We start from the raw sequence: 27,869 nt of genomic DNA on the forward strand, positions 1-27,869 counted from the left end.
ACCTTCGTCTTTTCCTTTCGTGGTTGAGGGTTTGTGAGGCTGCCTCTTCTTCTCTATTCTCTCCTTCTTGGGTGGTTTTCATGGCGATCTCATCTTCTCCTTTCCGGGTAAGCTTCTAGTTATTATTGGTGTTTCTGTTGTTTCTTTTAGATCTTTGATTGTGTTTTTTTTTTCTTATTAAGGTATTTTCTTGATTTTGGTTTTTTTTTTTGTTTCTGTCTATTTTTCGTCTACGATTTTCTTCTTGTTTCATGATTTTTCGTTTTACTTTTTTGGGGTTGATTTGGTTTTTCATTTTTTCTTTTTGGTCGGTGTTCACTTGAGTTTAAGCTTTTCCCCTTTTGGGATGTTTTCATAAATAGCTTTCTTGCTGTTCATGTTTATTTTGAATATCAAGTTTTTGTCTTTAGCCGTTCCGATTTTTGGTTTTGTGATAAGTTTTCATAAATATGAACAGAAAATACCATTTTTCTTGAAGGATTAGCCTGTTTTTTTTTTCTAAATAATTCATTTGTCTTTTTTGTTCAGGCACTACCGCCACAATTATTTATTATTTTTAAAATATGATTTTATTCATGCTTGTAAACCATGTATTTGGTTTTGATAAATTTTCTTGTCTCTTGTTTATATTTTTGTTGAAAAAGTGAGACGAAAAAAGAATTTTCGTTTTTGGTTCATTGTATCTCTATCATTTGCCCGAGACCGAGGTTTTGTATTTTTGTTTACTTTATTATTTTAGTTGATCTTGTGGGGCGTGTTAATTCAACATTTTTGTTACAGCGGGTGGTTTTATTCTCCTAGTTTGATGATGTTTTTTTCTTTGTTTTTATCGCAAGTAGTTGCAATGTCGCTTTTGCTATTTAGCCAATTCTATTTCCTTTCAATTTTAAGGTTCTATCTTCGTCAAGTTTCTTGTTGATTCGGTTGGGTACGATTATTTGCAGGTTGTTTTATTGCTGCTTTGTAAGCCAAAAGCAGGATATAAGAGAGTTTTTGCGGTGTTTTCAAGAGGCGATGGGTGAGAAATGCTTGGATTTCTTAAAGTGTGACCATGTTCATGATTTTGTGGGTTGAAGATCGCTCGTCCTTGGTTTTGGTTTCCCATGGAAGGGCGGGTGAGCGGGTTCTCAGATCTCTTAAGTGTTGGTGTTTCCCTTTGCTTAGTGCTTGATTTTGAGGATGGCTCTGGGGTTTCTCCTTGATGATTTGTGTGTGATGGTTCTGTTGTCATAGTCAGAAAATTGTTGGTTGTTTTGTTATGGCTGGATATGGGAGGGGGTATAATGGGGTTTGTTAGAGGGGGATGCACTGTTCGGTCGCTAATGGGTTGTGCTGAAGTGGCTGTGCCTTAGCGGGTGCGCTTGCGGGCCAGCCAAAAAGCTTAATAAAAGTTATAATTTTTTTGGTTTTGGGGAGGGTTTCGTAGGGCTGTTTTGCCCGGGCCCTCCCTGTGTCGGTGTCTTGTTTTTCTTTTCCTTCCCCTCCATTTTTTTTCATTTTCGATCCTCAACCAACTTATGCGCCCATAAAAGCGATTGATGATGGTGGATTAGACACACAATTCTCCTTAACGTGGTGCATCAGGTATGAAAAGTTAACATATCCTTTTGATTGGCAGTCAAATTCTCTAGCATTATATTACTGGCTCAACTTCGGTACAAGTCTACAAAAAATCAGTTATTACGTATTGCCGATCGTGCAAATTTGTTGATTTTATTTCCTTTGTGGAAGGTGACAATATTTTGATTCCCCCAAAATTAGGCATTATGGTTATATATCATGCTACAATGCATGAGTCTACCAAGTTGATTTTACTGTTTTTCATTTCTGCCATTATGTTAGTGCTGTTACTGTGATTGTTGAAAGTCATTGTGGGCTTACTTCGAGGCTGATTTCATAGGGATGTATTTTCCAGTCTCCTTGTATTTATAAAGCAATAAATTGCACCGATGGTCTGTTATCAATGTTTTTGGTCCGTATCCGTAGTTGTATTTGTCTGTCTGAAGGGAAGTTTCAAGATCCCTTTATTATTATGTGGGCTGTTGCCAACTGAACTTGTTTGGTGATGATTTGGGTTTGATAGTTGTGCTATCATGGTTAAAAAATAATTGAGTAAAGGGAGGGATGCCCTGTTGCTAATGGTTGTGCTGAAGCAGTTGTGCCTTGGCAGTTTTGCCTTCGGGCCATCCATATAGCTTAATAAAAGTTATATTTTTTAGGTTTTTGGAGGGGTTTTCCAGTCACTTGTGCCCGGGGCTATCCATATGTTAGGTTTCTTGCTTTTCTTGCCTTCTTAGCCATTGTTTTTTTCCCTTTTCGATCATCAATCAACTTATTTACTCATAAGTAATTGATTATGGACTCATCACACAGTTCTTAACACGGTGCATCAGGTATAAAAAACAGGTATAAAAAATTAAATGATTTTATTCGGATATTCTAGTAGCATCAATTTAATTGCTTGGCTAAAAAGGAAATGCAGAAAACCCTTTTTTTTGTTCATAAACCTTATATGCAAAAAGATCCTTGCAGATCGTTCATTCTTTTGGCGTTGAAAACTTTATAGATTGCAAATATGTTTTCTTTCCTTTTAGGATGGCGATAATCTTTTGATTCCTTTAAAATTGGGCAATATCGGTATAGCATACTACAATGCATGAGTACTAATTTGATTGTACTGTTCTACATTTCTGCCGCCATTATGGTATTATATTACTTTATGGTTATAAATAAGTTGTTTTGAAAGTCAGAGAGCTTATTTTGAGGCTGATTTCATAGGGATGTAATTTCCAGTCTCCTTGTATATCTAAAGCAGTAAATTACCCCGATGGTCTGTATCGATGTTTTTTGGTCTGTATCTATAGATGTATGCGTCTGTCTGAAGTGAAGTTTCAAGATCCCCATTTTATGTGGGCTGTTGCCACAACTGAAGGTGCTTGGTGTTGCGGTGGGTGGATTTCTTTACTGTCTTGTTGAAAGGGTTAGCAAGTTGCTGCTGTCATGGGGAAGATGTGGAATTCTGTGGTCTCAACAAGCGAATGCTGGAGGAAGTTGCGGACGAGGAATGGTTCCCACTGCTGGTAATAATTTTCGATGAATCCGAATTCTTTTCTTTGGGAAGGTTGTCCAGGGCATCTCTTCCCTGGACTCTTGTGTTCACTTCTGTTTCTGTTTTTTCTTCATTGTATGTTCCAAGCATCTGCATGATTCCATTTAATTTCATCATATCTAGCTTATATCCGCTGCAATTTGATGTATATAATGTTGCTGGTCATCATAAAGCGATAAGTTTTGTTCCACAATTATGTGATTCTTTGGAATGATTTAGCTGCTTTGGATTCTTTTTGTGTGATGTCCAAGGAGGGAACTCAGTGAATTTTTTTCTTGTTATAACATTATACTGGTCATTTTTTTGTATGGTTCTGTTTTTCTGTTTACTCCTTAGTTTTTTTTTGTGTCTTGCTATTACGGTTGGGCTTATGGTGTGATGCCGCCTGGCGGTCTCCTTTGAAACGACGTTCTGATACTGGTGCAACTTTGTAACTTGTCCACTGTGTTTGTGGCAGAGTCCCTTGTATCTTTGTTCTTTTTTTGTCAACTGTATAGTATGTAGCATTAATATTCTCATCTTAGATTGGACAATAATTTAGTGCTTGGATGTTTATTTTGCGGTGCTAAGTTGTTTTGCAGAAACCGGCAGAGCTACGATTCGTTTGCTGTAATATATTAGTCGATGGTATGTTTTTCCAAATTTTGCCATATGCCCTCCTGGCTTTCTCGTTTGAATTGCGTCATATGGATCATTGAGCTCATTTGCGGATCTTTAGCTCAAACTTGGTAGAGCACTTGAGTCTGTTATCATGGGTTCGTCTCCTTTCCGCAATTAGAAGTCCTGCTCTCTTTAACCAAAGTCCCCCACCCCTCCTCCCCCAACCATAAAGAGAGAGTTTTGCCATCATTCTAAAGCGTAAAAAGGTTTTGCCTTTTTACAGAAGGATTTCAAGTTTTGTTTCTCAAAAGTAATTGCTTTCATGGTATTTATTTAGATGTGCGGGTCATGATTTGAATTCCCCAGCTGTTTAGGTATGTGATTTTCTTGCAGTTTCAGTCTGTTAATTTTGCCTAGCAACAGCTATTCCTTTTCGTGACCGGCTGTTCTTCCGGCACGGGGTTTCTTTACTGGACTGGTAGTTGCTTAGCCGTCGGGGAAAATAGGAACCTGATCCTTCGATCCTGATATTTGGGAATTGTTGCTGAAAGCATAAGTCACAACCTTGAAAATAATATAGAAAAGAAAAGCTGTAGGGTGATGGTCATGTGTGGGCCGAGTCGGGGCAATCGAAGAAAACTCAATGTTGTGAAAGCTAGCCTTGTGGCAAAACTTTCTCAAGTTTTAAAAGTGGTTTGCATTGTGAACTTCAATAAGTGCTGCTCTTGGGAAAATCTAATTTTCACGTATGCCACACCAGGCGAACTCAATGTTTGGCAGTATCATTGGGATTCGGTGTGAATCGGTATCATTGGGATTCGGTGTGAATCGGCGGATTTTTCACAACTGACCCGGTTGGATATTTTTCAAATAAATTAAAAAATGTCTTCAAATCTTAATATTTTTCAATATTTTTATAACGTGTTTTGGTTGCTGGTTATAAGTTGGCTGATTCATTTCAATTCAATTTAGGCGATTATGATTTTGACACCATTGGATGAGCTTGCCAACTTGACCCAGCTTATCCGGCGAGGTTTTTTTGCCCGAAATGTTAATTGTTCGAATGGCACTTACTGCCTTTAGTTTTTTGAAAAGTCCAAGCTGTGGTTTGAATCTGCAACCTCCCACCACAAGGAGCCGTGAACTGGCGACACCTACCGACCACGCAGAGCCCCCCTCCCCCCCTGTCGTCCGTGTGGTTCACATCTTTTGGTTCTGTGGGAAACTTCTCGTCTAAATGTAACGGGGTTGGATGAATGGAGGATGTCTGTTCTACAATGTTTTTATTAGGTATCCCAAGGCCATTTTTGAGGTTTCTGGTTCCAGAGTTATCTTATGGGACATTTTGTGTTCCAAAAAAGTGTACCGAGTATTGTGGAGGAGACGATATCATGCATGCAGTACTTGAGATGATGGTGGTTCGAATCCACCAAGATCTGTCCTATCTTTTTAAAGGCGCTACGCTGTAATAAAAAATGGTTATAATTTGGTAATGATATGATAATGCATCAAGGAGAAATGTACTTTGTTTATTACTTTGTTTATTCTATAAACTCATTCTGCATTATTTTATTGATTTGATTCAGTTTTATCGTTCATGTTTAGAGAGGAATTGTCCAAGAGCTCATATGGTAGTAGGACTGAAATAATTTTATTTTTTGAATTCAATAAAGTACATTGGCATTTTTTGGTATGTAGTGGGAGAGTGTTCTGGCTTGCCTTGGTTAAGAGTTGTGGGAATTTCTCCCATTGAAAAGACCCTTGATTTTTTAGTTTTTTGAGGGTGTAAAATTTTATTAAGAAATGTTGATGAGGAAACATTATCAACCAGTTCTTGCCAGGCCACTCCAACTGAGGTCTTGTTGCAGTAGTTTGACGGAAGCAAAAGTGAGGACATCCTTTGGATTCTGTAGAGGATAGAGCCAAAGTTTTGAACTATTGTTCAAGAAAATTCTTTCATTCCTTTTCATCCCAAGAAGACGTCATTTCCATATAACACACGGCTTTTTATGTTTATGGTGAAATACTGGCACAATGATGACGTTATCGCCCGATCTGGATATTTTACATTCAGGCCTGCCCTGCGTTAGCAACCTTTTAAGTCTGAACAAAAAGCACATTCATCATGTACTGGTCAGCTGATATATCTGCAGCGCATTGACTTTATCCCTAGAACTTGGCCTGCCGAATCTTCAGATTGTGCCCTTGGGAAACTGACTAGGTCCAGCACATCCGATCGAGGCAACTGAGAAAATAGTGTTGGGGCTACCTAACCAAATTAAGTTGTCTGATTGGGCAGACGGGCAGATGCATTGCAGTGAGAAAGGAGGGGACATCCAATCATCTGTGAAGGGACGTCTGAACTCTTTCCACCAACCCTCCAGTTGATACCAACAATTGCATAACAGAGTCAGCTTTGTAGTTAGATATAGAGAATAATGAATTGCACCGCTTCAGCTGCCATGCCATTGTTAAGAAGGCCGTAATTGCCCACAAAGTCCTTGCAAGGTGGGTCGACTTGAGGCTTTCAAGTTGGTGGTCAAGACTAAATTTGTTGGGCAATGCTTTCTTTGTTGCATTGTCGATTTCTCATTGACGGGGGAAGATATCCTTATAATTTTAATTATAGACAGCTCCGCATCAACATGACACCTCTCCGCCTGTAATGGGATGCCAAAATTATAATTAAAAGAAGGGCTCTCAATCGCCACCAAAGCTTGGTCCTCATGGCAAGATTCAATTGAACTCCGTGATACATGTTCATTATGTATTCTGTTTGAATCTATGTAATCGCACGTTTGTGACTTTGTGATTTGCTGATGAACATTAGTATTGCTGGTCAACCAGTGTCATTTTCTTGTGCACTCTTTTGAGATGTTAGCTCCAACTCCTAGAGATTGCCACTCTACCAAGTGAATGCTTCCTGTTATCCTTTCCAATGAAACCTGTGAGGAGGTGGAAAGTGATGTAGTTTGGGAATACATCCTCTTGATCGAGGGATACTGAATGTTACAAGTCAAACTCTTGATCGAGGTACTGTGGAAATTGGAGACTTGGGATCACAAAATGGATTCCTTTTTTTGGGGGCTAGGAGACCCAGTATTCAGATACAACCAAAAAGCATTTATGCTCTGTTTAAGAGTTGAGGCTTTGGGGTTAGATTTGGTTAAATTATTAGTCTGGTCGTTGCTTGGGAGAATGGCAGAAGATAGTTGGGCTTTCTATGCTCCAAAAAGTTGAGGTCCATTGTTTGGTTCCACGGTTAAACTGCTCAGGCTGTTAGCATGTGTACATGGATTGGAGTCTTCACGAATGCTACTCTGCATTCCATGTTTCTAATCATATATATTCCCTGTTGCTATTGTTGTTGCTGCTCTGGGTGTCTTGATGCCTCTTTTCTGATTTCTAATCATACATATTTATCTTATAAGATTTGTTATTTCTTTCCTTTAGAGGTTTTACCTCCCTCATTTCACTTTATTCTGCATGCTTATTTCTCCAGCTAATAAATTTCTCTTTAACTGTCTAAACAACTTTAACTCTTTTGCAGTAAAATGAAAAAGGCTGCTGGTGGCAAGCTATTATTTTAGTCATGTTTGTTTACTATCTGTTTAAACTCAAATGTTCCTTTCCTGTCATCGAGTTCTAGATTGATTCCTTAATTCAAGCTGTAATAATTTTCTTTTTTTGACTTAGATTTTAAAAGGCAATGTAGCTAAGAGTCAAGGTGCTTAGACAAGCTGCTTATGTTAGAACGATAAGTTGGTTTAAGTGATAAGACCATACCGTTCATAGGTTGATTTAACCCCAAAAAGTCATTTCTCTTTGCCACTTCATTTGCTTGGAGTAACAACTACATGGTTTGAAGAAAACAACCAAGTCTGGTTTAGAGCAGCATGGCTTTGCTTGTCAATTTTGGGAACAAAAAATTAGATTGTGAGGATGGAATTCTAAAAGTAGTGAAAGCTTGTGTAATTGAAATTTCAAAATAAGTTGGGTAAAATTCTTGATGAATTTGTCTTCTGACTTGACCTTTGTTGTTTTCTGAATAATTGAAGTGACATAAGAAAGGAAAAAATAGAGGTCTCCTTCTGAGCTCTCGATGCATCTAGTAGGTGATTGTTGTGGCCCCCAAGGGCTCTGCTCATCTGGTGGGGGAAACTTGCAAATTCACCAAGTTGATGGGACGTCACAAGTTCAAAACCCAGGGTTAGGTTCCTTGCCACAAGGTCGAAGCTGGGTGTACTTACTAGTTAAATGATCTAAAACCTATTTTTTCTCACATGTTAACCTGTTGAATGCATTTCTAACCTTGTATGCTGACTGGTGATATTTCTACTGCTCTAATCATATTTAGAGACATACCTGGAAAAACAAACTGGGATTTTGAATCTTGCAAAATGCATAACATCTTATGTTTTTTAAAAGGAAAACCATGATGATAATCATGTGACTAATTATTTTATAAACATGCATGTCAAATGTAGAAATATAAAAAATCTCAAGGGCAATAGTTGATGCAGAAAAGGAAAAGATCTTGTGTCCTCGAGCATGATGATTGCTGGTTATGGGGTGCGTGGGGATGATGAGTGTTCTGCATTTGTTCTTTTCTTGCAAATGAGGTAGGAAGGCTTTAGGCCTGATAGTGTTACGGTGTGTTAAGTTGTAACATACACATATCTATTTAATTAACGTTGTGTGTATATATATATATATATATATATATATATAATATTGTGTAGAGATATTTTAGTCTTTTTACAATATTGTAATAGGTTGTGCTCATTAGGGGCACAATAGTTTTCTTGTATTTTTTTGTTTATTTTTTGTAACTTAGTAATTAAGTATAGGGTTGAGAGCTTTTAAGTAAAGAGGCCATAAGAGTCATTGGGGCCTCCCCAATGGCTCTATTTCTAGCCGTTGGGGAGGTCCCAATGGCTCTGTGTTGCTTATGATGTGTATAAATTGGGGTGTTCTCTCTTGTAATTTCAATATTTTGCTAAGCATTTTACTCAATAAAAAATATATATATTTTTTTATGTTCTTGTGTTATTGTTTTGACTCTTTGAAGTCTTGTATATGCACTTTTTGCTTGTGTAGTGCTTACACACTTTGTATTTATATTTTTGCATATTTCACTACATGGTATTAGAACTAAAAAAATTTTCTTGGTATTTTACCTTTTTGAGTCTTATAATTCTTTGGTTCGAGTTCGTGCTTCGTAATCGATGTATGACATGTATTTAAGGGAGATCTTGACCCTGGATGTATCTTAATTTTTTTTTGAGTTGTCTATCTCATGCATTATGTATGAGAAAGCACTCATTTTTTTTATCTTTGAAAAATTATTTGTTATTTTGTTAAAATTAAATATTTAAATGTTTTTTAAATTGATTGATGGATTTAATTTTATTAAATATTTTATAAGGTTTATAATATTTATTTGGTTTTATAAAATGATATTTATATATGTGTATGCTTTTATGAGATCTAGTTTCAACCTTAGGTTTTTGAACTCTCTTTATTTAACATGTACGTATATGATCTAATATTCTTGAGCATGTGTTTTTGGTACTTAGATGCTTTATTCGAGCATTTCATGGTTATAAATGTCAAAATATGTTCTTATGTACGACTTCAAATTTATTGTTATATTGGACTTTATTTTATTTTTTTAATATTGCTATTTTAAAATGATTTGAAATATTTATTATAAAATAATTTTGCATGTCATTCACAAGTATGCTTTTATAAGATTTTGTTCAACTTGTGTTTGAATTTCTTTCTTTTCTTTTTGATGTATTCTTATGTAAAACATAGAATACTTTACGTAGTATTAAAGATTATATGTAGTTAGGGTCTTAGTGATCATGGATATCTTGTTATTTTGAAATTTGAATAAATGATTTTTTATATTAATATATGATCTTTGTTCTTTTGTGAATGTACATACACATTGATGAATGAGTTTGTCTATTCTTGCATAAGGAATTGAGCATGTTTTCTTTATTCAAAACTTGTTTTTTTATGGGAACTATGCATTCATCCTTGTGGAATCTATGTTTTTTTGAGGTTTATGAATGATTTTTTAAGTGTGTTTTTTAAAAACTATTAAAAATATTTATGTTATTGTGTGTTCTCTTGTTGGCCATTATGATTGTACCCATTTGGGAGATAGTTTTATTGCACTTGAATGGTTTGTGTCTTATGATTGTGATATTTCTTAAACTTATGGCTTCTTAAAGAACATTATCTTGTATGTTTTTTTATATTATGTTACATCACATGAGTTTTAAGTATTATGCCTTTTGCATACTTGGTATTAATAAATTTTGTGTTTCTTTTAGAACCTTTCTTGTGTTTGCCCTTTGTGGGTTTTGTAAGTGTATCTTTTGTGATTCACTATTGTTTTTATCCATTTTGTATCTATTGAAGAACATTCATGTTAAAGACTCATTGGTTGACATTTTATCTTGTCATATGATTGCATTCATTGCATATGTTTTTTAAACTTATTTGAGGATTTCACTTGATTTGAAATTTTTATCAAATGGGTTCTTGTTCCTTGAAATGTGTCTTTTAAGGTTTTTCTATTTGCTTCTTTATATGACTTAGTCCATCACTCTTCTTTCGATATATCCATTATTATTTGTTTGGCCTTATTGAGGTAAGTTGTATGCACTTCTGTGTTGTAAAAACAGAGTTAGTTGTTGAGGTGAGTTATGTGTGCACCTCTATTTTTTATCAATATAGATTGTCAATATTTTGGATTTAATTGATAGTTGATTGACCTTTGGTTTTACGAGAGAATTGTATCACTCAATTGTTTTTTTTTTTTTTGCATCTCGGTATTGTTGAGGTGAGTTATGTGTGCACCTTTTGGTTCTATAAGTGAGTAGCATCACTGATTTTTTTTGGCCTTTATTGTTTATTGGATGCTCATATCAATTTTTGTTAGTAATAACCTTATCGTTATTTGCATGGAACCATTTTGGTCCTTATGGATTAAACATATTATTGCAAAAGTTATTACTTTGATTTTAATGTTGTTTTTTAAATCTTTTTGCTTATTGACATCAGTTTGTTTTCATTACAATATTATTATCTTTATTGACATCTGTTTTTACTACATTATTATTATCTTTATTGCATAAAAGAGGAACAAAAGTACTTATTGACTAGTCTATCAAGTAAATTGGTGTGTGCAACCAAACCTCTCTCTCTCTACCATCAAGATAGAACACCCACTAATACTTTTTTGATGATCTTCAATGAAATAAATACATACACGCATGATGCTAGTTCTGCATTTTTGTTGTTATTAATCAGATTTTCAAAGACCATTGAGAGATGCATGGAATTCTCTTAAGCATGCACATACAACAAGAAAAAAAAATCTGGACGCATAGGCAACATAAATGTTGATTATTTTATCAAAACTTTTTTGTTGCATTTAATGCCCAAATGAGTAATCTGATAAAAGAATGGTTACACACATTGTAAACTGAATATATATATATATATATATATATATATATATATATATATATATATATATATATATATATATATATATATATATATATATATATATATATATATATATATATATATAAGAGTTGGATGTGTCGTAGGGTCTGAGGTTTAGACCTGCACATCTTAGTCTTGATCGAATATGTTTAGTTATTGATTCGTCTATTGGTAGTGACAGATTGATCCTTTCGGAAATTACAGCTTTTCCAAAACTAATTGTTTTTTTGGATATCTATCTCTATACCTGAAGTCATGAAAATCAGATTGTTTGTAGTGAAGCATTTAGATTTATGATTTCTCTTTAATTGTTCATATAATAGATGATAAATTGGTTTCATGAGTGTTGTTCCAAAATTTATAGTTGGACTGTCAGTGAACGTGTAATAGCTTTATGAATCATACATTAAAATTTGGTGCATGTATGTTTAAACACTTTTTGTTTCATTTAATACATAAGTTTGGTTCTTGATATGAAGTAGAGTTGTAAACAATTAAGTCTAAAAAAAAATATTTATAGATACATACACATCCTTAGTTATGTTGTTCACATATATATATTTCGATTCAAGAATAAATCATAACAGCAATATACAACGTATGATTCATTAAACCTGAATGTTTATTAAGAATGCTATGACAAGTATTTTTGTTATCTAAATTTTATTAAGGAATGCATGTTATACCCATTGAACCTGAATTCTTATTAAGCCTGCTATGATAGGCATAGTAAGTTGAAATTTTATAGGGAGAGGGACTGATCAGATTGGCGCGCAACCAATGCACCATGCCTTGGCTGGACGCTGCAATGCCACGAATGCACAACCAATGCAAAGCATTCTGGCTGGGGGCTGCATGCTCAAACTGCATTGCATTGCTTTATTATTTGGGGTTTGTCGTAGCCCCAACTTGGCTTTCAAAAGCTAATTTCAAAAAAATATATATAATACTGAGGTTGACCGGCTGGGTCTGTCAACACCCAACCAACTACCTGCACCATTACGCAGCTGTTGTCGCACCCTAGACCCGTGCTATTGTGTTGAACAAGGGCAACATCGGCTACACACTATGTGGGTGCAATCGATGATAGGCACTGCAAGTGCACAGTGTATGCCAACGTTGGTAGGTATTGTCAGTGCAAGTCTCCTTAGGGTGAGATGTTGTAAGTTCAAAACTTAGAGGTACAATTAATAACAGGTGGGAGTCCGCCTAACACCAGAGTGCCTTTCAATAAAAAAACATGGGACAACTTACCTTCCATTCAGGACGGGTGTGGGGACAGACTGAAGGTGGTCTGTCACAGCCGGTCCATGAATATTATGTAAATATTTACAAGTGTGATTCTCTCTTTCTCTCTCTCTCTCACACACATATATATATAATTTGAATGAACTCTCTGTTCATATCTCAAGTTACGAGTTTGCACACGAGGTGCAAATACTCATAATATCAATCGTATGTCGAAGATTTTAATTCACACCTTTGAGTGGTATAAGTATGTGAAATGATAACTATACTTGTCAATTCTCATGGAAATGGTGTATGACTCGCACAAAGAGGATATGATCATGTCTCATTCATGTACCACAATTTTGGCTAAATGTTTATTCTAAATAAATTGTACTCTAACAGAAATTTCAGAGCCTTGCTAGAGCTCAAAAATGAACTTGAGGTTATGCAAAACCGGTATGGTGCTATATGAGATCTTGCAAAATTTTATAGGACATGCCATGGTCATATTGCAATATGTACATCTGAACTTTCAGAAAGGCTTAATATTAAATGCAAGGGTGCTTGGCTCAAATATGAGCTTGTGGTTTTGTGAAAAACTATCAAGGTGCTGTATGTGCACTAGGTCAGATGTGCTTACACTTAGATTTACTCGAGTACGGGATGTGATTACGATAATGCTTTGAGGTATTGTGACTCACACCAAGAAATAAACAAATTAATACATGTAATCATAAAATATTTTTTTGGATTATGGGTATACCTGAAAGACGGTATATGTTACTGAATTTTCTGAGTTCTGGGTACACCTAAAAGATGATGTATGTTATCGGACCCGTGGTCTATCTTTGAGAGGGTAGATAGTACAAGCTCTATGGGACACTCTTTGTGTCTGTGAGAGCTAGGCGTCTTAGCTGATCCTCAGTCATCGGAGTTAGTGGTCCAAAACTACTAATATGTTCTAGGTGGTAGATCCATGTCTTCTCCAGAAGTCTCGAGATGCATCATATTTATAATTTCTACCATTGGAGAGTACTCTTTCAGTTACGGATTATCCTCTCTGGGTATCTATATGACTAGTCACTCGGGTTGGGTGGTCTCGGTCTGCTATGATGTTGAAGCCTGTGCGTACCTATCAAGTGAGTTAATAAGAAAAACCTAAATCTTTGCTTTTAAATTATAGTTATACATGTCTATTAGAATTGAATGGTGGTACGATGATTTTGATTGAATTCTATGGTGCCTTTGATTTGTTTGCCAAATGATAAAACTGGGGTGTTGAGAACATTTAATTGGATTCATATGAATTATATAATTTTTTACATCCATATTCTGATAGCTTGCATGTTTACTTGTAAACATGGCACTGTGCACACATATATTGCTAGTATGTTGCTTACTCATACTGGGTGTAGTCTGATTCTCTCAAATTTGTTTTTTTTTAGGAAGTGAATAGCTTTCATGGAGCAATTACGGGTACTGCAACGGATGGAGCCGTGAGATCACAAAGCAGAACTTTGATGACTTTTATTTTCATATTAATTATGATTTTTATGTAATAATGGCAGACTTTTTATTTTGTCTAAATGGAATAGGGCACATGCTCGACACAATTCAAGCCTGAACACCAGTGGTTCAGGCTTGGCCCAAGCCTGAGCACCATTTTACTTGGACGATCCGAGCTTGAGCATCCCTAATGAAGGGTAACCCAATAAATTGGGTTATGTTTATTTCAAGCCTCAGCTTCTCTGTCGTATCTCAAACACTGCAGAGGTTTCACAACGTCTTCTCCTACTACCTATCGATGCTCAACTCAAGGGGTTACTTCGCCTTCGGTTCTGACTCGTACTCTGCTTCATCTGTGGTATTCTCGTCGATGCTGAGCATCGCCCATCAACCAACCTTGTATTTCATCTCCATGACTGGGATAAGCATCAGATGCTTCATTCTTCCTTCTCCACCCCCACTGGCACCACCGTCACCCACCTGCCTCCTGGAGCCTAAGCCTTTCTCAGATCTGTATTCTTAGGGATGATGGCTAGGTACCCCTTTCGCTCCACCGATCTTCTTTTTCTACTGCGATTTCTTTGATGAAAGGACCGTCACAAAAGAGATAGAGCGAGAAAGAGAAAGAGATGGGATGGGGATGGAGCTCAAGAAGGTCACGAAGCTCGAGAAAAGGGAGACGAGAAACCTTAACCTGGCTTTTTGAAAGAGTAAAAGTGGAGCGAGAAGGGTAGGGTTTCAAATACCCATTATCAAATGAGCTGAGGTTTATCGAGCTCGACAGGTCGTTCATGCTTGACTTGTTAACTTGACAGAGCTGTTTAAGCTCGGCTCATTTACAAAACGGACTAACTCGAGCCCAGCCTTAGCCGGCTCGGTTAGGTGTGCATTCCTACCCTTCGTTCCTTCCTTGCTGACTTTAGGGTGAGTACGTCTCTAAGGCAACCAAGCGAGGAAACGCGTATAACTTTCATTAGTCTGATCCAGAAAAAAACTAAAAAAATAAAATAAAAAGCACCTGTGATCCGTCAGATTTCAAGGAAACAGCGAGGTGCCAACTGTCTATCTGACGCCACCAACTCCGCGGGTTTGCTATAAATACGGCCATCGGCCTTTCCTTCTCCATCAAGGTTCTCCATGGCGTTCTTCTCTTCTCTCTCATTAAGTTCGTTTGTTATTATTATTAGCAGGAATCGCGACTTGGATCGTGTTTTTTCAATGAAAAATATGATTTTTTGGGTGTTGAAACAAGTTCTGAGTGGTTGATTTTCAGATCTTATATACCTGCTTGTGTGTTGGAATCGGATGATTCAAGAGTCGATTCTTATAAAATCAAGCTCGTGAATCACATCCCATGTCCACGGTTCGAAACCCATAGAGGCGTCCTTGCCGCAAGGCAGAAGCGCGGTATACTTTGTGTGGGTAGGATGCCTCGAAGGTTTTACCAATCGGAAGCTTGCCTATGTGTTGTTAGAAACTTGTTTGTTTCGATGCCATTTGGATGGGTTATTTGTTAAAATTATTTCTGTATTTCAATGTGGTTTTGTGCCTCCCGATTTTGATTTCTAGTTTTTTCTTGATTTTTTAAGGTGGTCATGATTTTTTAGGGGTGAAAATTAAAAAAGAAAAGATTAAGACATAATAAATTAGGTTATCAGAGTAGGATCTTTGTGTTTGGAGATTATGTTTTCTTTGATTTGTGATATTTTCTGTACTTTGGATTGATCGATTGATGTTGTCTGCTATTTGTACTCTATTTTGGCGCTGCTTCTTATGGCAAAAGCAGGAGAACAGAAGGATTTTCATGCATTTTCGCAAGGCAAAGGATGAAAACAAGTTCTTGGAACGCGAAATGCGTTTCCTTGTGCACAATCCGATCGGACCTGTTCCTTGTTGGGCGGGCTTGGAAAGACAAGGATCTAATGGTTAGGAAACTCCGTATCTACACTCATTTCACTAGGAACCCCCTTAATTATGAGGTTCTCATCTCCAGAAGTTTTCATTCAGCAAATGCGGCTTTATCTTGCCCGCTAGCAGTTACGGGCTTCCTCTCCTAGTCTTGGTGTTTCCTTCTGCTATGTGCTTAATTTTGAGGATGAGGGTGAGGATTCGTCGTGGTTGATGGCTTGTATGTGTTGGTGCAGTTGGTGATGGTCAGGAAAATGTTGGGTGCTTTCTTATGTCTTGAGATGAATGGGGTGGCCATGGAAGGGATTAGAATGGGTTTGTAAGGAGATGCTCCGGTGGGGTGGGGTGGGGGGGCGTTATTGGTTGTGTGCTGAAGAGGCTGTGCTTTAGCGGGTGCGCTTGCGGGCCGGCCAAAATGACTTAATAAAAGTTACCATTCTTTTGTTTTGGGGAGGGTTTCGCAGGGCTTTTCTTGCCCGGGGCCCTCCCTGTGTCTGCGTCCTGCTTTTCTTGCCTTCTCCTTTTTCCTTTTTTTTTTCCCCTTTTTTATTTTTGAAATTCTTTGCTGATTCTGAACCGACGTACATGCATGCATAGAGGCAGTCGATGATGTTGGATTTCCGTTCTATGCAATTCTCCTCAATGCGGCACCAGGTATGACTAGTTAAATGGTTTATCAATATATCTTGGTATTACCAATTTAGTGCTCTGGTTAAAAACAAAATCCAGGGTAGTGGAATTTGCTTAGTTTGTGGACATTAGATTCTCTAGCACTGATACAGTTGCTCAGCTTCAGTACAAGTCTGCAGAGTGTTCAGAATTATATGCATGTCATGCGATCTTTATGCGATGAAAGCATTTATATATGCCAAATCTATTACGATTCCTTTACGTTAGATTGCCAATTAGATTCTCTAGCTTTAATGTAGTTGCTCAGATTGAGTAAATCATAGTTACATATTTCATATTGTAAGATATTTATGTGTTGAAGGCGTTTATAGATTGCCCCATTTATCCTTTATGAAGGGTGCGACACAGCTTTTTATTCTTGTCCCAAAGTTAAGCAATATAAGTGTTCACAGATTCTCTAATTTGATTTTGCCCCTGTTCTACATTTTTGGCTTTATTGTAATGCTGTTACCTTTTCATTATATTGTTGATGAGATATTCTAGAGTAGTTGGAGGTTATTTCCTTAGGGATGAAATTTCCATTCTCCTCATGTATATCAAGCAATTGATTGTACCGATGCTGTGGTCATTGTTTTTTATCATATCCATAGATGTATTCATCCCAGCGTAAGGTTCAAGATGTCCTTCAACACAGAAACACTTACCTTCAGAAGTTGCTTGGCTTGTGGATGGGTGTATCTCTGAATTGATGTAGATTACAAAAGGAAACAGGGAACAGATTGGTGGGCTAGTTGGTGCTGGTACGTGGAAGACCATGTGGATTCTTGTGAGCTTAATATTCAACTCCTCGACGAAATTGCTGCCAAGAAATTGTTTGTGTGCTTGGTGCTGGTAACGATATTCTAATGGAGAATTGTTTTCTTTTAAGGAGGGTCATCTAAGGCTTTTTTTTGTCTTGGATCCTTCCCTTGTTTGCATTTAGCAACTGCTTTTCTGTAACTGTTATGTGGTGCAAGCATCTGTATGATTTGCATGCAATTCCACCAAGTAGATCATATGGGGCACAACTTGAGATATGAAAGGGTGCGGGCTGGTGGTCGATGGTTTCTTGGTGTTTTGCATCGTTTGGCATGTTGATGATGTGATTAATGAAGTTCGTAGCGAGTTTTTTAGTTATATTGCATTTGTGTTTTTGTATGGTCGTCCTTTTTTCTGTATATTGCTGTGTTCATTTTGTTCGTTATTACGGGCGATGGGCCTGTTTTCAAGGGGTGGATGCCATTGAAGGTGGTCATGACAGGTGATTTTAGCTCGATGGGTTGCTGTGAAATGCTGAAGGTTTCACTATTACTATTTTGGAGATTAGCAAGAAGTGTCTTGTTATGTACATGGGGCTGGCCCTGAACTTCTATGTTTATCATGGTTATGTTCACTGGTGTAATCTGATTGTCATAATTGATTTTCTGGTTTTCAATCAAGATGAAAATTTGTAACTTGGATGGTGATTTGCATTTCTTCAAGTTGTTTTGCAGAAACAAGAGGAGCTACGGCTGTCACTTTTGCCTTAATGTAAGAGATGAGTGGTATGTTTTTCATATTTGCACTATGTGCAATCCTGGCCTCTAATTTCAACTTCTGTCATTTCTTAAAGGTTCTGAGCAGTTGCATGTGGATCTTTAGCTCAAATTTGGTAGAGCCCTTGAGTCTGCTTTCATGGGGTTGTCTCCTTTCCATGTTGAAAAGTTTGCTCTTTCTTTCCAAAAAGTGAAAAAAATGTTTTATCACCTTCTTGATCTGTAAGGGGTTCTTCCAATTCCTTGTTTTGTGATTCTTTTAGGTGTTTATGTTTCCAGTTGTGTATTTGCAAGGCTCTGTGCATAATCCGAAATAGTGAGTCAGGTTGCTATAAGAGGGGTTGGTCTTTTCTCAAAGTTTATTTTTTTTTCCATGGTGGGCTTGGGCTGGCCCCAGCTGGTAGCAGGAACCGAGGAGGTTGTGTTGTGGTTTCCACCCTGCTCTCATACCTTATTGCTGTGGGTTGTTGAAACAATGCATTGGGAATGGTGTTGGCAGTCCCAACCAATGTTTTTTTTTTGAAAGGCAAGCTGGGGTTAGGGCACCCCTACTATGTGTTGGAGGGATTCAAACCTGGGCCTTCAGCATGACACGGGACCCTGCTTGACACATGGGATATCCTCTCGGTTGTAAAACTTGACATTTTATTTTTGATAATTAAAATGAATAAATAATAAATTGTTGGTGTCTTCGTGGCTAATAGTGAATTCATATTTTTTTTTTCTTGATTTTGTTTAATTATGAACCTTTGTAAAGATTATTTCAAAAATAATTGAAAAAGCTAAAATATATGGAGTAAATAAGAAAATAAATGATTTGTATATTTTTAGATTATAAATTTTGGAATTTAATTCAAATTTAATAAATATATCTAAAATATTATAATTAGATTTGAGTTTGATTCAAATCTAAATTAAGACTTAATTGAGTATTAAATTAAGGTTGAAAAAATATAATAAATTATATTTTTTTTGAAACTAAATATATAATTTTAAATTTAGTGCAAAAGTCATACATGTGATTCTTTAGGGTATTTTTAATAAATAAATAATAATTTTTATAAAAAAAAACTTAAAGATATAAATTAGCTAGTGGATTTAACTAATGATATTTAAATCAAACTCAATTAAGTTGAATATAATCTATAATATTTAGATCAATTAAATAATAGATTATATCTGATAGAACTTATGATATTTTGAATCATATATAATTAGATTTGACCTATAAAGTTGACGTTTCAAAAAAATATTATTTTTGTTTTGACTAAAAATTTTAGCTGATAAGCGGGTCATCTATTAAATCAAAGTTGACCTTGACCTTGACGTTTCTCATTTCGAGTGCATCAAAATCGACTATTTACAAGCTTAAATTAGTATTGATTTGAGCATTTTATCAGTGACGGAAGTTCATGCCTGATTACTATCTTTTGATATCGACTAATTTTTTTTACCAATCCATATGCGTAGGACCTCCTGACTACATTTTGAGAGCTATCAAATCGATCATTTAAACGTTTAATTCTGATGATTCTTTAGGTCTGTAGGCCTTCCGAAAGGTTACTTTGTCACTAGAGTTCAAGACAAGGTAAAAAATACTTAGTTTTCTTTTATAGCGTAAGTAATTTCAAAATTTATTAAATTAGGTCTTATAATTTATTATTTTATTAATAAAATAAATTAATAAACATTAACTTATTATTAGAGATGAGACTAAGACCATCTATAAATAGAGGCTCTCAAGAAAATGATTAATAATGTTAGTTTTCTCTTTTTTCTTTTTTTGTTACTATGCTCCTTAGGGCTTTTTTTTCTTCTTTCATGGGTTCAAGAAAGGCCTTTACATGATTTTAGAGGGTGTCTAAGGCTCTTTTCTAGCTGGTAGAAGGTGTGTATAGGGCAAATCATGCAAAAAGAATCATCGAGTCCTATGAAAAATGTTTTTGCGACAAGAGGTAGAGTTTTTATATTTTTTTTGCAAGAACGAAGTTCTTGGCCTGAATTTTAACGCTTTTTCATGGCTTTAGATCACGATCAGACCCTCCTAACCGTGAGTTTGATTCAAATCTAAAGATCCATGGTGAAAGAACAGTTTCCTCAAAGAAAAACCTTTTTTTAAATCAGTTTTTTCACAAAAACCGTTTTCTAAGAAAAAAAATGTAAAATTTATAAATATTCAATTTATGTCATGAATTTCTTGCAAGTATCTGTTTGTGTTGGTAGAATATGTTATTGTAGACCTGTTGTAAAATTTTTGAGAAATTTTAATGGTTGAAATCTTGAGATGTTGCGATTTTAGCAATATCGGGTTTCTTAGAAAATAAATAAGTAAATTTAAAAAAAAAGTGGATTTTATGGTTGGATTCATGCAGGATTTGATTTGATAGATTATGATTTGTTAAATATTTTATGAATTTTGTAGATTTTTTTGAATTTTATTTCATGAATATTGCGTATTTTAGTTAATTTATTGCGTATTCTTCTGAATTAATTCATAAGAAAATAAAGCATATGCTTATCAGGCATATTTTTCTGGCCGAAAGGTTGAGAAAAAATATGATCTATCTTAGATAAAATATATCAGATTTAAGTATGTATTTTATTATGATTTTTATTTAAAATATGCAAAAAAATTTTAGGTGTACGTATTCGGGTGACTCGGTTTGATCCAACTTGAATTCTTAGATATGAAATTTTAGGTTTTTGGCCTAACCTTCGACCGGTAAAACATTTGTATCTTTATTGTTCGGAGGAGTTTTAATGAATAGTTTATTGTGTTGGAAAGCTAACAAATTTTTGCATTTACTGTAAATTTTGGGCTTTGTTCATGGACTAAGCACGATCCTGTGACAATCAAAAGAGAATATAACATGCCTGTAATAAAACGTTCTTAACTCCCTTATACGGGAGAATTTTTACGAACGGTTTGCATTTATAGAAAACTATTGAATTTTTTTTTATAATGTAGAAATATCAGTTCTATTCACCGAACTTAAAATTTTCTATGAGCTCTGTAATAGTATGACAGAGTTTTTGGTTTCGTAAATAAAGACCAGTTTTTGGATAAAGGGTCGACCTATTTATAATTCACATATTTTTGTGTAAATTTCTTTGTTTGAAATAACATGCAATATGTGAATAATTATGCAGGTCTTATACTATACAAAAACTTATATGAATATGCCTATGACATGAATAATTAATAAAGTCTATACATTGAGATCAATAACTTAAATGTTCAATGAATGCAAACTTATGTTTTAAATTTTGAATATGTGTTGTATGCTTATGTTATAATGTTGCTTATGTTATAATGTTGATATGAATGTTTCATTGAGATATATGCTCATATTTATATTTTTTATTGCTTTGGCAATGTACATGTATATTTATTATTATTAGCTGGTGTACGAAAATGAATAAGATTTTTATTTATGCATATGCACAAGTTTATGTTATAAGTATGATTAAGTGAATTTTTCAATGCTTTACAAGAATGCATTTATGGCCCATAAAGTGACTCAAGTTTTGATGCGTGAAAAAAATAAACATGTTTCAACTCAAGATACTTGCTGGGAGATTGCTGGGAGAGTGGTAGGCAATACAAAACTTCATGAGGTAAGTCTGTTTTGAGCACGAAGGGTTGCTCCTCCCATCCTACGATTTTACGAGGAAACATCTGCATTAGACTACAACGTAAAGGATATAAGGTATTCATGAAGAAAATTTGTGTACCGGGTTGAAAGGTGATAGAAATTTCTCTTGTATTAACGTCTCTCATCCCATTCCGATGAATGGACCTGACCAGGCTAAAGCCACTTCTGTATGTAAAACACATCTTGAGTCATTGTTTTAATCTGAAAATATAAGCTTGTGTTGTATAAGCAGGGCTAAGAAGTGATAACTGAAGATGCATGTGTATTAGTTAGGCATTGCATGCGTCATTTAAGAAAAAAAATGTAATTAAAAATAAGAATATATGCACGTATTGAAGGGCTTCTGCATATGGTAAGTCATGCATATTAACTGTTCATGCATTTTATTTCTTAAATGTATGAATTGATGCTCTTTTGTTAAATTTGTAAATTTTGAACATGTAGGATTAGTTGTATAACTGTTTCAGTTAATTTTAAATGCTAAAGTATGAAATGTCTATTGTAATTCCTGTTTTGAATTTCTGTCTTACAGGACTAGCATATTTCACTCTACTGAAACATGTTTTGTCTGACTCTATATGGTTTAATATTTTTAGGTAATAAGGAATAACTTAGATGCAAAGGCGGGAGGTTGCGACGGGAATCGAGTCTACATTTTTTTTGTATTTACAAGATCTTTTTATTATGATTTATTATTTAATTTTTATGGTAATGAACAATTTAATTATTATTTTGCATGATTGTGGACAATGATTTATTATATGCAAGATGAAATCTATTTATTTTAAGTTCTTATAATCATATGGTTATGCATGAATACGAAAGTAGCACACCAACTTTTAGACTTTATGAGTTTTTTCGCTGTTATTTGTTAAAAAAAATTTAAAAGCATTATTTTTTTTTATCATTTTTCAGGTTATAAAAATTAAGGTATTACAAACTTTTCGAGCATAACAAAAGAATGGTTCAAAGTTCATACAGCCGACCACCATCGTTGTAAGTATGTTTGATTTTAGTTTATTTTGATGATATGTTATACCTAAAAAATTATTTTCTTTGTTGATGGTTGTAAGATTTATATAGTCGATGTTTTTACACGCTTGGAGCATGTATGATTGAAGTATTTTAATTTTCAGTAACTTTTAATATGTTCTTGATCTGTTCTACATGTTTTCTTGGTGAAAGAAATCGTTTCTTGAATAAAAAAATATAAATATTGTGTTTTTCTCAAAAATGGTTTTGACAAACATGTAAAATTATGGTTTTGTTATTTTTTGTATTAGATCTAATCATATTATGATTCTTTATGGTGTTATTCTGTATTAAGTTAGATCAAACAAAAAAAATATGATTCTAAAGGTTTAGTAATCTTAAAAAAGGTTTTTACGAAATCGTTTTCTAAGAAACCTGAAGCTATGATGTCTCATAAATTTTTTTCAACCAGTTTCAGAAAAAAATTGATAACTCTATGAATACCGGTTTGAAAAATTCAAATAAAAATACTACGATAATCTACACGTCTTGATCTTGAATTTAGAATCTTGTTTTATTCGTTTTGAATCTGTATAAGTTCATGTATGTTTGTTTTAATAGAGCCTCAATTTCTAGCTCTTTTTACAGGATGTTTTTGACCCATCTTTGATAAACATTGTAAACGCCTATGAAAAATAATTCTAGATATTTTATAAAAAAATTTGGTGAATTTTAATACCTAATATCAGACTGTGTAAAAAGGGTTTTGTTAAAAATGTTCTAGAAAAAATTCAAGAAATACCTTAATTCGATTAAAATCTTGCATATTACCGAGTTTGGACCAAAACTATGTCAAAACAGGGTTTTGTAATTTTTTTTTAATTATTTGTGTACTTATTTATTTTGTGAACGGTTTGTTGGGTTGTATTCTTGACAGGTACTGGTAACTACAGTAAAATCACCATAATTTTGTCAGTGTTCTATTCTTGATAGATTTTATAAAATCGGGTTACTAGAGATCTAAATTTGTTTCAACAACTTGTACTTGTTTTTAATTAGCAACATGTTAGAAACTTATATTTTGATATATTTCTGACATGTATTACATATTATTATTGAGTTTATGTCATATTGCATCAAGATTATTGAGTGTGAGAAGATCTTATTGGGATGTTCATGTGAATCGTATTGTAATACATGAATCGATTCACATTGTCTTGTAAATAAATTATCTTAATTGATTCTAAAGGGACACTTAAATGAGATATAAATAGTTTGGACTTGTCTGTCTTGTTTGCTTTAGAAACATGTGCGTATAATATATGGTGAGATGGTCAATAAGATTTTGACATATCTTATGTAATTATATCTAAGGTGATATATTGATTTATGTGGTTAAATAATGTATATATACCTTTCATTCTGTGTGCATAATTCGAACTATGTAAGAGTTATGTATATTGAGGTTCAGTTGCTTCGTATTATGAAATGTGTATGTTCACGTATGCATGCATAGAACTCGTGTTTTGTTTATGCATGCTTCGGAGTTTAATTTATGAAAATACAGTGTTCCTTATGGTGATGATTGATGTGTAAGATAATATTTTTATGTATGATATGATTTAAATGCCATGTGATGTGAAATCATGAATGCATGCGATAATGTTTGAGTTCAATAATGAACTATGGTTTAAGAAATTTTATTTAGTTAAATATGTGATTTTATGATTTAAGTACCATATGAAGTGATGTATGATGAGATGTATATTGATTGTATACATTCGTGTGCTCGTGTTGGTGGCTATCGACCTTGAGAGCGGTCAATTGTATTGATGCATGTATGACAATAATTTTCACTAGATATGGTACCCATTGAGAAACTATTTCTAAAGAACCCTCTGTGAGGGTGTATGACCAAATCAGGTAATATGCAATGATCATTGGTTTCGTAAATCAAGACCAGTCTTTAGACCGAGGGTCGACCTATGCATAGTTTGCATATTTTTGTGTAAATTTTTTCGTTTCAAATAGCTTGCGATATGTGAATAAGTATGCATGTCTGATTTTATGCAAAAACTTATATGAATATGCCTATGACCTCAATAGTTAATAAAGTCTACACATTAAGATCAATGAGCAAAGGGTCTAATGATTGCAAGTTTATGTTTTAAATTTTGAATATATATTGGCTGCAAGTATGCTCATGTTATGATGATGATATGAATGTTTTACTCAGATGAATGCATATATGTTAGTTGAAGTATGAAAATGAATAAGATTTTCATTTACGCATATGTTCAAGTTTCTGTTACAAGTATTTTTAAGTGGATTTTCAATACTTTATAAGAATGCATTAATGACTCATAAAGTGACTCCAGTTTTAATGTTGCATGAAAAAAAATATGTAATCAAGTAATCATGTGATATTAAAATTCAAAATACTAGTTGAGAGAGTGACATGTGGTACAAAACTTCGTGCGATAAGTCTGTTTTCAGCATAAAGGGTTACTCCCCTCCTACAATTTTATGGAGAAATCTCTGCATTAGACTGCAGAGGATATAAGGTACTCACGAGGAAAACTGGTGCATAAGGGTGAAAGGTGTTGAGAATCTCTCTTGTATTAACCTCTTACACCTTGTCCCGATGAATGAACCTGGTAAAGCTAAAGCTACCTCTATATGTAAAACACGTCCTGGGCCATGGTTCTAATATGAGAATATAAACTATGTTGTATCAGCAGGGCTAAGAAGCGATAGCTTAATACTACAAGAAAAATGTGTATTAACGATGAGCTCTATTCGTCGCTAAGCCATCGTTAATCTAGCGCAAAATGCGTTAGCAACGGATTTTGCGATGGATTAGTGATGAATAACGTTCGTCGCATAACCCTAGTCGCTAAACTGCGGTAGAAATTATCTGTGGCCAATTTATCGGTAAGTAGTGACAGATTGGCGATAGATCATGTTCGTCATTAATTCATCGCTAAATAGAGACTGATTTGGTTATGCAACAAACATTATCCGTCGCTCAACTATCAACAGATTAGCGACATATAATATCTGTCGCTAATCCATCACTAAATTTAAAATAAAAAATAAATTTTTTTTTGCTCTCTGCCTGTCGATATTCCGGCAGCAATAGGCCAAACTTGTACCACACCAGACAGCCACGGCAGGGTCTTCTGCACAGAGCTGGTGCGCTCTTCAACGCACTCTTCGATGCCCTCTCGACCTGGTTCCCCACTTGTCCGGCCCGGCCCACCACTGCAAAGAAGAGCAACAGTCGTATCTCATCCATAATGATACACAGAGAGAGAGAGACACACCTTTCGTCGTCAGCGTCGGAGAAGACGTATTCGGCGATCTCGCCCACCTCGCTTATCGCCTTCCTCCAACCCTTCACCTCCTTCCCTTCGGATTGGACATTGCTCATCTTCTCCCTCCTGACATGCAGACAACCAATCCCTCTGCCCTCTCCCCGCCACTGTTTGATTCCTCCGCGATAGCGTAAACGCCCTTGAGATGGAGGGCATCATGTAGATGCGTCGTAAAGCTTCTACCACCACGGCGGCCCTCCTCCTCGTTGAAGCTGAGGAACACTCGCGGCTCCGGTGATGAGTCCATGGAGAGCTGCGGATCGTCGGTTATTTCGGTGAGAGTTCTCTCGTGCGGTGAACCTCGATGACCTTAGATTTTGGCTATCACCTGCGAGGCTTCTCGGGGAAGCCGAACGATCTGAAAGAGAAGCACGCCGTCCGGCGCTTTAATCGAATGAATGGTTTAAATTTTGCACGGGGAGAGTGAAAAATTTTTGCGCCCTTGGTGGATCGGTTTAAATAAAAAATTAGTGGCGAAAAAATTCCGTCCCTAATTAGGGACGGATTAGCGACGAAAACATTTCCTCGCTAATTAGCTACAGATTTGTGAGAGAATAATTCACTCGCTAATTAGCTACAGATTAGCGACAAAATAATTTCTTTGCTAATTAGCATTTTTCTTGTAATGTTTTTCGACGAAAAATTTGTCGTTGCTAATCCGTCGCTAATTAGCGATTGATTCGCGATGATTTTTTTTTGTCGTTAATTTCGTAAATATTTTGAATGTTAATGATGGTGAGTTTTCTCTCGCTAATCCATCACAAATTTACGACGAAAAAAATTCATCATAATTTTTCGTCGCTAATTAGCATTTTTCTTGTAGTGTAAGATGTATGTGAATTAATTCGGTATTGCATGTATTATTTGAGAAAAAAATATAATTAAAAATAAGAATAAAAATATAAGCATACATTGAAGGGTTCTGCATATAGTAAGTCATGCATATTAACTGTTCATGCATTTTATTTCTTAAATGTATGAATTGTTGCTCTTTTGTTAATGCTAAACTATGAATTTTTTATTGAAATTCTTGCTTTGAATTTCTGTCTTACAAACTTAGCATATTTCACTCTATTGAGATATGTTTTGTCTGTCTATATATAGTTTAATATTTTCAGGTAATGAGGAATAACTTAGATGCGAAGGCGAGAGGCTGCGATGAGAATTGAGTCTACATTTCCTTCACATTTAAAAGATTTTTAGATTCTGATTTATTATTTAATTTTTATGGCAGTGGACAATGTAATTAATATTTTGCCTGATTGTGAACATTGATTTATTATATGTAAGATGAAATCTATTTATTTTAAATTTCTACAATCATGAATTCTAAATATAGCACACCAACTTTTAGGCCTATGAGTTTTTTCGTTGTTATTTGTTAAAGATTTTTAAAAGCATTAATTTTTTTTCATGATTTTTTGGGTTATAAAAATTGGGTGTTACATCGGTGGTGGTCCCAACTTGTCTAACAAATATTGCGAGAAATTGTTTGAAAGTTTAAACAATAATTTCTTGCAAGATTTTCTAACTGTAACAAATATTCACGATATTTATGGTTTTATAAGATATTTATCGTGAAAACCCTCAAGATTTTTATATTTAAATGTGTTTTATTTTTATTTTATTTTTATATTTTTCAATTTGTTTTTGATTGCCAAGATTTTACTGAAAAAATGCAAGATTTATGAAAATTTTCAAAATCTCCCATGACTCTCGAGCTTTAGATTTTTTCCGTTTTTCACTATGGTCCGAATCAATGTTTCAATATAAATTT

At 34.9% G+C, this 27,869-nt stretch overlaps 1 long non-coding RNA gene across 5 annotated transcripts; it reads left to right on the forward strand.

Moving 5' to 3' along the window:
* Window positions 1–27,284, forward strand: LOC149830207 (uncharacterized). 5 transcript variants are annotated; one of them, XR_016433822.1, is made up of 5 exons: window positions 6–107; window positions 945–3,080; window positions 15,762–18,096; window positions 22,659–22,739; window positions 27,211–27,284. It is a non-coding gene; the product is annotated as an uncharacterized LOC149830207 (long non-coding RNA). The 5 variants fall into 5 exon arrangements; XR_016433824.1 differs by lacking the exons at window positions 22,659–22,739; window positions 27,211–27,284 and adding an exon at window positions 18,165–18,769 and having other exon boundaries at window positions 15,762–17,950; window positions 18,046–18,096; XR_016433823.1 differs by lacking the exons at window positions 22,659–22,739; window positions 27,211–27,284 and adding an exon at window positions 18,165–18,770 and having other exon boundaries at window positions 15,762–18,082.
* Window positions 27,285–27,869: the final 585 nt, after the last annotated feature.

The sequence above is a fragment of the Nuphar pumila genome, chromosome 8 (genome assembly GCF_984573655.1).
Source record: "Nuphar pumila chromosome 8, dmNupPumi1.hap1.1, whole genome shotgun sequence".
Lineage (NCBI taxonomy): Eukaryota > Viridiplantae > Streptophyta > Magnoliopsida > Nymphaeales > Nymphaeaceae > Nuphar > Nuphar pumila.